A 10,125-nucleotide genomic window follows, 5' to 3' on the forward strand; every position below is an offset into this window, starting at 1 on the left:
AAAAAAAAAAAAAAAAAAGGAGGGTTTGGTTATCAATAGAGTCACCAGTTACCTCCTGAATAGCTAAGACTATAGGTAGGTGGTGAGCCTGTAGTCCCAGCTACTCCGGAGGTTGAGGTGGGTGAAACACCTGAGCCTGGGAGGCAAAGGTTGCAGATTGAGCCACTGCACTCCAACCTGGGCTACAGGAGTGAGACCTTGTCTCAAAACAAAACAAAACAAACAATTAAAGAGCAAACAGTGGCGAATGGAAGGGAGTTGTGGGGTGTCCTGGGCTGGTGGGCAGGGGAATGGATAACTTGGAGGACACCCTATTCATCCTTCCCACTGTCAGCGGGAGGGAGCATATGCCCAGTTCCACGAAAAACACGAGTTATGCAGGGCCTACTATGTTCTATCAGCTCAGAAGACTTGCATCGACCTGGCGGGGCGGGGAGCACTTCAGCCGGCAAATCGTTGAGAAGCAATCCTCTTTGGCCCCAAAGTCTCCAGCTGGTATTGTGAGACTGCACCATTGGCCAACTCAAGTCATGGACCTGATAATAATCAGACTCCAATGTGCCGGGCACTGTGCTGAGGGCATTAGACACATGATAAGGTTAGAAAGTGTTAAGGATCTAGGAGAAAGGAGTAAGTTTCTTCAACGGAGGAAAGAAAGAATTAAAAAGTAAACTATAAGAGGTGTTAGAGTTAGCTACAAGCAAGATGATCTCGGTCCTTTCTTTTTCATGCCCAGGCGCAGCACTTGTACTGAATAAATAACTGCTGTGGTCTCTGACTCGCGTCCTGAGCTGTGTAAGCGGCCCTGGCTGTCCTGGACGGTGCGGGTGGTTAAGCACCGCGCTCGCCTCCCTCTTGCCCACCCAGAGCGAGTCCCGGGCCCGCTGGCTCCCTCCTCCCTGTGGCGGCCCGTCCTGGCCCGCAAGCCGGCGACAGGCACCCCGTCTCGGGCGCGGAGCGGAGCCGGGTATCCCCGCGAGATGCTCCCGGGTCGCCCACCCACTTCCCTGAGCCCAGGACCCCCGGCCCGGAGCCCCTTTGCCCCTCGTACCGACGCCAGGCTGCGCTCCTCCAATGCGGCTGCTGTGGTCACACCCTGCTCAGGGTAGACAGCTGGTCTTATCCCGGACGGATCCGCCCCACTTTGGGGTGGAGACTGAGCTCGAGTTCCTGGTTGTTCTTCTGCCCTCAAGACCGGAAAATTCCTCTCCAGGCGAAGCGCACCTGGGCCCCGGGCCGGGACTGCAGCGCCTGGATCCCTGCGAGGGGCGGGCCTCGACCCCCGGCGGCGCCGCCCTCCGCTTGTGCCCGCGCCCCAGGCCCACCCGGTTCCCGGCCTCTCCCCCCTGCCGGGATCGGACGGTGTCCCCTGTCCAGCCAGCGCCGCTCCTGACCCCTCAGGGTGGGAGCAGTTGGACTCTCGGGGTCCCGGTTTCCCGGGCGCCCCACACCCTCGGAGGGCCGAGCCCGGGGCACCTCGCCAGCTCCTCCTTGCGCCGGCCACGCCCAGCGCCGCGCGGAGCCAGAGTCCCGCCGCGAGGAGCCAGAGTCCCGCCGCGAATCCGCGCTTCCCTCCTACCCGGGAAACCGCTTCTCTTTCAGCGGCACGCTCGGGCAGAGCCCGTGGCCGGAAAAGTAGAAAGTGAAATCTAAAGGGCACATTCATTTCCCTCTTTCACATGAAAACACACGTTCCCGAAAGTTTCCAGCAGTTCCACACTTCCACCTTCCCTGTGCGCCCAGCAGGCCAGGAAAGCTTTGGAGTAGGAGCTAGGAGCAGCCCCGGATCTTTCTCTCTACTTCCGTGAGTGATTGAGGTTTAGACACTGTCCGTAGCTCCCGGTTCGGCTTGGCGCGGCGCTCACCCCTTGTAATAGTTTTGTGTGTCCGTATCTGCTTCCCCTGCTGGACACGGCCTCTTGAAGCCACCAGCTAGGGCCAGGTCGTCTTGCACCCATGCCCAGCACCGATACCGGCACGTAGTGAATGCTTGCAGAATGAATCCGTTGAGTCTATAGGCAAATTCAATTGGAAAAAAAAAAAAAAAAAAAAAAAAAAAAAAAAAAAAAAAAAAAAAAAAAAAAAAAAAAAAAAAAAAGAGAGTAGCCCGTTTGGGGAGTGTTTTCTATCCGACACATCAAAATCTAAGTGGTTACTGGCACCCTTAAAGCTGGAGAGGTGACAGTAAATTATTTCATTAAGATGTAATTTTAAAAGGTGGTTTAATATGGTTTAGAGCACGGGTTTTAGCATCAGACTGATTTGGATTCTAAAACTGGTTCTTTCTCTAGCTGCATATGATAATTTAAAAATTAAGGCTGGGCACGATGGCTCACGCCTGTAATCCCAGCACTTTGGGAGGCCAGGGCAGGTGGATCGCTTGAGCCCTGGAGTTCGAGACCAGGTTGGCCAACGTGGTGAAACCCTGCCTCAAAACAACGACAACAACAACAACAATAAATTATCCGGGTGTGGTGGCGTCAGCCTGTAGTCTCAGCTATTCAGTAGGTTGAGGCGGGAAAAACACCCGAGCCCAGGAGGTGGAGACGCTGCAGTGAGCAGAGATTGTGCCACTGCACTCCATCCTGGGTGACAGAGCAAGACACTGTCTCGAAAAAAGAAAGAAAGAAAAGAAAACATAAGTAAAATAATTAGCCGATCACTGTAGTGGCGCCTGTAGTCCCAGCTACTCAGGAGGCTGAGGCAGGAGGGTGGCTTTAAGCCCAGGAATTCAATGTTGCAGTGAGTTATGACTGATGACTGCACCACTGCACTCCAGCCTGGGCGACAGAGTGAGACCTTGTCTGAAAACAAAAACAAAAACAAAACAAAAAATTAAAGGGCAAACAGTAGGAAAAAATGAAATACAGATAATTCATTTCCTCAGAAAGATTAGAGTGACAATGCATCTCTTAGAAGCAACAATTAGGCCAGGTGTGGTGGCTCACGCCTGTAATCCCAGCACTTTGGGAGGCCCAGGTGGTTGCCTGAGGCCAGGAGTTCAGGAGCCCAGCCTGTGCTACATGGTGAAACCCTGTCTCTAAAAGAAAAAATTAGGCTACACGAAAAAAAATAAAGGTTAGGAATGAAGCAGATGCTGTTGGCACCCACTTGAATAACCTTTACTAGGTGGGTGCATCCAGCCCAGCTCACTGCCCCCTCACTGCCCTCTTTTGCCGACATCTGCACTCACACAAGGCTGGGGAAGCCACAGCCAGAGCCTAAATTTTATGGGGTACAAAAGGCCAGGAATAAATCTGTGGCACCCCTCATATGCCCAGCTCTCATGGGATCAGACTGAGGCTAAATTTCATCAGAAACCATTATCTTTGCTCTGCTTCTCCCTCTGGCCTATCCTATTTCCCTCACTTATTCAGAGGCTTCCCTCGAGAATACCGTCCCTACAGCACTTGCACAAGAATCCCAGGCTCAGGCTCTGTTTCTAGGAAACCTGATCTAAGGGTATTTTAAAAATTAATGTAATTGTCAAAATTCGACTCCAAGGAGTGTTTAAATTAAAGATAGGTCTGGGTGCTGTGGTTCACGCCTGTAATACCAGCACATTGGGAGGCCACGGTGGGAGGATGGCTCGAAGTCAGGAGTTCGAGACCAGCCTGGGCAACATGATGATACTCTCTCCCCCATCCACCATGTCTCTTTAAAAAAAAAAAAAAAGTAGTCAAGCTGGTGACACACGCCTCTAGTCCCAGCCACTAGGGAGGCTGAGGCAGGAAAATCACATGAGCCCAGGGGTTTGAGGCTGCAGTGAGCTGTGCCTCTGCACTCCAGCCTGGGTGACAGAGTGAGACCCTGTCTCCAAAAACAAACAAAAAAACCCCCACTTTAAAAAAAAAATTAAAATCTCACAAGGACAAGGGAACAAGAGAGGGAAAAATAAAAGTTTGAAACCTGGAAAGCATGTGGACAGATAACAACTGACTTAGCAGGCCTGAAAAAGCCAACTTCCAAACCAGGAGTAGGGAAATCCATGAAGCAACATGACTGTAGGATTTCTTGGGATAAGAGAGTTTGCCACACTGGGTGTGTCTGAAAGTGGGTGTGTAGGTGAAACTAAACCCAGGACGATTTCTTGTGAGTCTGTTCAAGCAGTCAGCATCCTCAACACTGCACAGCGGCCACTGCTCCTCTTCCACGAGGGCGGATGATTGGAAGCATGTTCTCTGAAGAATCATGCAGAGGCTGTCTGGAATGGGGACACCAGATGCAGTTGAAGTGTTCTGGTTACCTAAGGCTGCCTTAAAAAAACACCCCAAAACTTGAAGGTGACTTAAAACAATGACCATTCTATCTCATGATTTTATGGGTCTGAATTGGAACTGAGCAGTCTTCTGTTCCATGTGACATCAACAAAGGTCACTTGGTGTTATCCAGCTGGCAGATGGACCAGTCTGTAGAACTCACACATTAGGTATCATGATAAGGAGAGCTGGAAGGTTGGTCTCAACTGGCACTGTCAACCAGAGCATCTACACATGCTCTCTTCACATGGCAGTCTCAGGGTAGTCAGATTTCCTTCATGGAGGCTCGGAGTTTCCAGAAAGGATACTCCAAAACATCCAGGCAGAAGTTACAAGACTACTTATTATGCAGGCTTGGAAGCTGTTGAACATTATTTCTGTTGCATTCTGTAGGTCCTGACAGTCACCAAAGCCAGCCTAGATTCAAGAGAAGGGTATTAGGCTCCATCCCTTAATAGGGAGGGGTGAGAGGATGCAAAGAATTTGCAGACATCTTTCATCAAGGCCATGAGATTAACACAAGACTAGGGCTACTATACTGAAATTGAAGAGCCATATGAAACCTAAGATGATGTCTGCTAAGCTGCTTGGTATTCTTCCCACTTGGCTCCTAGAACTCTGGCAGCCAGGATCAAACTCACTAGGATGGGGAGTTTGGAATACTCTTCTCTGGGGAATCTAAGAGGAAAGATCCGAAAAGATGTAATTATGTATGCAATGGAGCTGGAGCAACCTGTTGGGAAACTCACCCTTGTCATGCCCCACCCACTTACACATGCACTCAGGGCTTCCAGGCAGCTTTGTAGATCTCACTCTTAGGGTTGCCAGATAAAATACAGGACACTTAGTTAAATTTGATTTTCAGTTAAACAAAAAGTAACATTTTACTGAAATAGAAAATAGTCATGAACTATAAGTATGTCCAAAATATTGCATGAGACATACCTATACTAAAAATTATTCACTGTTTATCTAAAATTCAAATTTAACCAGATGTCTTGTCTTTTTTATTCTTTTTTTTTTTTTTTGCTAAATGTGGCACACTTAAATAAGAGCAGGCAGCTGAAGGTCATCACAATATAAGGGAAGGATCTGACATTAAAGATATAACCCAAAACATGCTAACAGGAAAAAAGAGACAAGGAAGAAAAACAGTATATGGGGAGAAGAAAACGTTGAGAAATCTATCATTGATCTTCTCTGAGAAAGACCAAATAAAACAGCAAAGCTGGGAGCGATGACATGAGCCTGTAGACCCTCCTACTTGGTAGGCTGAGGCTGGAGGATCACTTGAGCCCAGGAGTTTGAGGGTGTAGTGTGCTATGATCACACCTGTGAATAGCCATTGCAGTCTAGCCTGGGCGACATAGTGAGACCCTATCTCAATAAGTAAATAAATAGATAATCTAAAAAAGGAACACTCATAGAACCAAACACAGCTCTTTTAAATAAAAAATATGATAGTAAAAATGAAAAACTCAGTAGAATGTTAAGAAGATAAAATTAGAAAATATCCTAGAGTGCACAGACAAAAGGCAAAGAGAAGGGAAAGAAATAAGAAAGGATAAGAAGATTAGAAAGCCAGCCCTGGACATCTGGAACACAGGGGCAGAAATGAATTAAATAATTCATTTATGTATTTTGTGAACTGAAGAGCATGAGGTTCCACACTGAAAGTGCTCACTGAGCACAGTGCAATGGACAAAACCAGAACCACACCAAGGCACATCGTGACAAAACTTCAGAAGACTGAGGACATAAGGAAGATCTTTCAAGAGCCCAGGAGGAAATGAAGTTTCACATAAAGGATCCAGAATCAGAATGGCATCTGATTTCTCAGTAGCAACGCATGAAACTGAAAGACAAAGGAATACAATAATGTCTTTAAAATGCTGAGAGAAGGCCAGGTGCAGTGGCTCACACCTGTAATCCCAGCACTCTGGGAGGCCAAGGTGAGTGGATCACCTGAGGACAGGAAGTCAAGACCAGCCTGGCCAACATGGTAAAATCCCATCTCTAATCTAAAAAATAAAAAATTAGCCAGGCATGATGGTGAGCACCTGTAATCCCAGCTACTCAGGAGACTGAGGCATGAGAATCACTTGAACCTGGAAAGCGAAGGTTTCAGAGAGCCAAGATAGCACCACTGCACTCAAGCCTGGGTGATACAGCAAGACTCTGTATCTAAAGAAATTAAACAAATAAGTAAATAAAACGCTGAGAGAAAATATTTCTAACATAGATTCTCATACGCATACAAATTAGCGGTCAAATGTGGGGGTCAATATATTTCAGACACATGCAATTTCAAAATATTTAACTCCCATATACCTTTTTGTAAGAAGCTTTCAGATGGTGAAAGCTTTTCCACCTAAACAAGGACATAAGCCAATAAAGTTTTTTCTTAAAAAAGCAATAGCAGAATTAACAACTGAGAATTGAATGATGGGGAAGGGTAATTAATAAATATTGTAGTTACCTACTTCTAATTTTTCTTAACTATAGAGTATAGCTAACATTTATTTACTATGTGCACTTACTACGTGCCAGTTAGTGTTCTAGTGCTTTACATACATGGTGTTAATCAATTAACCCTCATACAGCTCTATGAGTTAGATACTTGCATAGAGTATGTGTCAATAAGTATTACTATTGATGGTACACAATCATTTTTAATTCAACAAATTGCATTAAACTTCCTGCTGGATATTGCATTTTTCAGAATTTCGGCAACAACATGATCAGCTCATGTGCCCTTCCAAAAACCCTGCCCCCACCTCAATCAAGAGGTGGCATCTAAGTTCTTTCCCCTTGAACCCATGTAGGTTCCTTATATGGGTTTCTGTGACTGCACAACCAAAGTAATGCTATGTGACTTTCAAAACTGAGCCTTAAAAGGTGACCTGGCCACCTAGCTCCAGGTATCCTTTAGCTCTCTTGCTCAGAACGTGTGCCTTTGGCATATACAAGTACAGCAGCCCTGAAACCACCATGTTGCAGAGATCATGTAAATAGACCCCATGAAAATAAAGAAACAGTCGAGGAGCTTTGGCTGTTTCATCCCCCAGCAGTTTGAATTTTCCCAGTCCCAGTGCCAGACATATGAATAAGGAAGCCTTCAAGACCACTCCAGTACAGTCTCTGTCTAATGGTAGCCAAGTGACACACTTAAAGTGGGAACCACCTAGCTGAGCCGAGCCAATCACCAGAATCCTGAGGGATAATAATAAATGATTGTGGTTGTTTCACACCGCTGAGTTTTGAGTGTTATTTTTTGGAGCGATAGACAAGCAGAACATTTACAGGTAGAATTGGGTTTTAGCCTAGACTTGAATCTTCCCTCTAAATACTCACTGAAAGGGCCAAAGGCATGTAAACAGGGGAATTTTCTCCCAGAGTGGCAAGTCCCTCTGATACTGCAGCTGAGTCTAAAGCTCATACTGCTTACTGTACAACAATCAATAAATTGGGAGACAAGGTGTTGGGGCAAGGAAGATGACTTTGTTTCAGGGAGCCAGTAAACCAAGACGATGGTGGACTAGTGTCCTAAAGCACATTAAGTTGATAGATTTTTAGGCTCCTTTTATGTTGGGGGAAAGGGGAACAGGAAAGGAGTTAAAGTCCAGAAGGGACTGGTGACCACAGATATCTGGCCATCAGCCAGCATCCAAGGAGATTGTGAATCTTCTTTGTTCATGGTTAACCACTTGTCAGATCCACCCTGTTTCTATAAATCTTTAAGATAGCATTGTTACTTGCGTGCATACCTCCTTACCTCCTCAGAAGTCTGTTTCAAAAGAGAGACAGTCATTAGTTCTACAGTTAAACTATAAAATAAATTCTTTTCATGATTAGCTTGGCCTACATGTAGGAATGAGCAAAAGCAGTTAGCTTGCGAGGTTCGAAGCGAGATGGTGTCAGCTATGTTAGATTTCTCTCTCTGTTACAATTTCCCAGTGTCAAAGGTTCATTCCATAATCTTGTGGAGTTAGGGACCACAGGATGTCGTCTCTCATTCAGCTACTTTCCACTGGGCAGGGTTGACAAGGGGATAACTGTGAAAGGAAACTATTTGACCTGGTATAGGAAATGTCCCTTAATGCTCCTTTTAGGAGCAATGATTACAGGCACCTCCCTTCTTGTTTCTCCAGTTTTTGAGATAGCAGGGTCTCTCTAGTAGTGTCAATTTGAGAATAGTGTACCCACAGTTTTATTACAGCAAACTTCACTGATAAGTGGGTATTCAGCAACATCTCAAACAGTCCTATTCACTTGTTCTTTTTAGGTTTTTAGAAGGATCTGATCTCCCAGTTGAAAGGAATTTAGGGCTACATCTGTGGAATGAGTGATTCTGCATGTAATATTTCACTGGGGCTCAATTTCAGCCTACTTTGGGGTAGCTACTCTAATCCACAACAGGGCAAACAGCAATGCCTTATCCCAAGTCAAATTAGTTTCTTGACATATTTTGGCAATGTTTCTTTTTACAGTATGGTTTATCTTTTTAATTTTTCCCATTAATCAAGATCTCCAAGATGGCAACATAAGGTTGCAGGAAGGGGCAAATCACAGTTTCCCTTGACACTCCTATTACCATTATTGTCTTGTTCAAACCAGAGGGTAGATGGGTGTCAATTACAGAATATATGGCCCTCCATCAATAAGAACATAAATAAGTTTGTTCCTTACTGTCAGTTGTACCTGGATGCCTGCAGGACCATGACAACAGATCGGCTAAACATATGTATTTAACACGTGGCAGGAGGGGCTATAAATATCCATGATGAACACACATGTATTGAACAAACATGCATGTAACATATCATCCATGTTTACCTTGGAGTAGAGGCTTAACATTTAAAAGTAACAGGTCTAGGAATAGGCCAGTCCCATTAAATAGCTGTGTCTCATTTTGGGAGGTGGCATTGCAGGTAGGAAAATAATAAACACTCAGAAACAATGGAAAAGGCTAGAATCTAATACCAGGTGTACTATAGTTTTCTTCTAAAATGTATAATTTTTCTCCTAAGTCCTGTATTTCTACCAAAGACAAGTCAAAGTAGAATCAATTTATTTGCAAAATAAGTTTTAGTTTTATAATACTTGGCCTGATTATTTGCCTAAATTGCAGCAATAATTATTTGCCATATGGGCCCTTTTTTAAAAAATTGGCTTTGCTGGAACTTGTTTTTTCATAAGGAATTGCAAATTAGACTTGTTAAAAGCCTCAAGCCCAGCCAAGGATTTAACTGTGCCTGCAGATAGCTGTATGAATTGGGTAAACTCTCTTCTCAAGATCTCAAAATAACTTGGGGTTCCTGAGCCTGTTTGAAAGTGACATTTTTTAAAACTTACTATAGGTCAGGAACTCTGTAAAGAAACACATAGACATGGTATAAGGTCAGTCTTTCCAAGGGGCTTTTCATCAGCTTTATAAAGTCAATATCAATTCTTCAAAGCAGTCTGAATGTATCTTTAAAAATGTCATTCAATACCAAAACAGAGATACAGACTAATGGAACAGAACAGAGGCCTCAGAAACAACGTCACACATCTACAACCATCTGATCTTTGACAAACCTGACAAAAACAAACAATGGGGAAAGGGTTCCCTGTTTAATAAATGGTGTTGGGAAAACTGGCTAGCCACATGCAGAAAGCTGAAACTGGACCCCTTCCTTATACCTTACACAAAAATTGACTCCAGATGGATTAAAGACTTAAACATAAGACCTAACACCATAAAAAAAAACCTAGAAGAAAACCTAGGCAATATCTTTCAGGACATAGGCATGGGCAAGGACCTCATGACTAAAACACCAAAAGCAATGGCAACAAAAGCCAAAATAGACAAATGGGTTCTAAT

At 44.8% G+C, this 10,125-nt stretch overlaps 1 protein-coding gene across 2 annotated transcripts in view; it reads right to left on the reverse strand.

Moving 5' to 3' along the window:
- ANXA4 (annexin A4) overlaps window positions 1-1,222 on the reverse strand; it is an 80,024-nt gene extending 78,802 nt beyond the window's left edge. The window contains exons 1-2 of one of the 2 annotated variants that reach the window (XM_037736155.1): window positions 1,052-1,222; window positions 699-814 (exon numbers count right to left, since the gene is read on the reverse strand). The gene's annotated coding sequence lies outside the window, so the exon portion shown is untranslated. The remainder of the gene's footprint in view (window positions 1-698; window positions 815-1,051) is intronic. The other variant, XM_017522059.2, reaches the window with a different exon arrangement.
- Window positions 1,223-10,125: the final 8,903 nt, after the last annotated feature.

The sequence above is a fragment of the Cebus imitator genome, unplaced genomic scaffold (assembly GCF_001604975.1).
Source record: "Cebus imitator isolate Cc_AM_T3 unplaced genomic scaffold, Cebus_imitator-1.0 Scaffold23, whole genome shotgun sequence".
NCBI classification, from domain to species: domain Eukaryota; kingdom Metazoa; phylum Chordata; class Mammalia; order Primates; family Cebidae; genus Cebus; species Cebus imitator.